The sequence below is a fragment of the Amphimedon queenslandica genome, unplaced genomic scaffold (assembly GCF_000090795.2).
Source record: "Amphimedon queenslandica unplaced genomic scaffold, v1.1 AMPQUscaffold_12442, whole genome shotgun sequence".
In the NCBI taxonomy this organism is placed as follows: domain Eukaryota; kingdom Metazoa; phylum Porifera; class Demospongiae; order Haplosclerida; family Niphatidae; genus Amphimedon; species Amphimedon queenslandica.
Window position 1 is genome coordinate 19,280 of NW_003547321.1, and position 2,073 is coordinate 21,352.

The following is a 2,073-nucleotide window of genomic DNA, read 5'->3' on the forward strand; positions in this document are numbered from 1 at the left end:
ATATAATTTTCATGAATTTATGCCATCTGCCATCTTGTACCGTAATAATTTGATTTTCGCATAAGTAATTTTGCGAATCTTCAAGAAATCCGCGAAATTTACAGCCCTCGAAAAAAAGGCACCCTTGGTATTTCCTAATACATGTAAGTAAATTAAGTTAGATAGTGAATACTATTGTACACACAACTATATACAATTTATATTACACCCTTCCTTCTTTAGTTACATCTCTCTCTTTCACTTTGGTAATGAGTTGAAGTTACAGGCTAAGTTGTTATCAAAGGAGAATTGGTCAGGGGCTGGGTCTCAGTATCGTTGGTGGGCGGGGTTCTCCCACTGAGGACGTACCCATTTACGTAAAGAGGATCCTACCTGAGTCAGTGTTACAGAAAGACTCAAAGATAAAGACTGGAGATGAACTGGTAGCAGTTAATGATTTAATAATACATAATGTAACTAAGGACTATGCTACTGAAGCTCTTACTAATGTACAGGGAACAGTGAGACTACTACTGATACAGGACCTATGAATGATATGATATGTGGAGACTGACTCAGACTGATTGGTCTCTTTATTTCTTCTGTATTTCTTCTTTTCTTGTGTTTTATTTCTTGTTGTCTGTTTCTTTTAAGAATGTGTTCTTTGTTTTACTAAAAGTCAAAATCTGACGAGTTCATGCTCTAAAGGTGGGCATCCACTATGCAGCATTGTTGCCAGTACCTTTGATGTAGTTGTGCAACATGTTGCATGAAGTTGAGACTCTCTCTACTTCATGCAACATGTTGCCCAACCACATCAAAGGTTTGACCACGAGTTGCAAGCAACAATGCTGCATACTGGATGCTCACCTACTCTAATATCTATGACTCTACTCAGGCCAGTGAGGCCACGCCTGACTATCCTCTGATTGAGTCACATGTTCCAGATACTGCAGATAGATTAATTTTCCAAGTTTAAAATGGCAACCCCCCTTCCTTTTATAAAAAAATCAAAACGACAACAGCCACTAGGTTAGCCATTGAGTCTGCTATACTCTGTTAATGAATTATTCTTTCCATTTTCTATAGGAATCCATGATTTTGCAGAGATCCTCGATTTACTAAAGAGGCTTAGCCCAATTTTTGTTTTTAATTATTATAAGCTTGGTCTTTATCTGGGTCTGCTTCCTCGTACACTTGATGTTATTGAGCGAGATAACAGAGGAGATGCTCGTAGCGGTCTAGGGGAGTGCTTGAAGGCATGGCTGCAACAAGCTGATGATGTAAAGAGTAGAGGTGGTCCAACTTATGATACATTAATACAAGCATTGAGGAAGATCGGAGATAATTTTTTAGCTGCAGAGATTGAAAGAAGTAAGGAATTATATATATATATTATTTTTTATTAATTTGGAGAGAGTTATTGTTGTGGCACTTTATTTTTGCATGGTCTTGCAATTGAGGCATAATACGTAATAATAGATAGTAGAGTATAAAGGGATTGGAAACTGCGTGGGTGGGCTGTATAGACCTCTTGAGCTGAGAATGAATTACGTCACAAGAATAAATACGGCAGTGGGCGTGGTAGAGAAGGAAATAAATTCCATGGACAGCAACTTTCTATGGTGAACCAATGAGCAAAAACAGAAAGCAAGCTATAGTAAAGAATCTACTGCACATTGCGCCAAATCTGTTTTATGAGATGCTTGGTAGCACCCATTCTTTCTTCTGGCCAACTTTTGTAGCTTGAAAGAGTTCCAGACCTGCCAGACAAATTATTTTTATAGTTTACTCCATTCCTTCTTCATTGAATCTTGCCATCCAAAATGGCGGCCAATTATTACGTGTTGGTGGATACCGCATCAAAATAATCATATTCATAAACTTAGTCATTCGTTGCTTGGGGGGTCGATAAACCAATGTAGGGCGAAGTTATCACTTCCCGCATTCTGTTCTGTCCTTAGCAACGGGAGAGGTCCACTTTTCTCTATTCTTAACTTAGTCCCAGTAGTTGTAAAAAATTAAAAAAATGCCTAAAATACCTTATAACTTCTATATTTATCAATGCAAATTTCTCAAAAGCAACAACTGTTC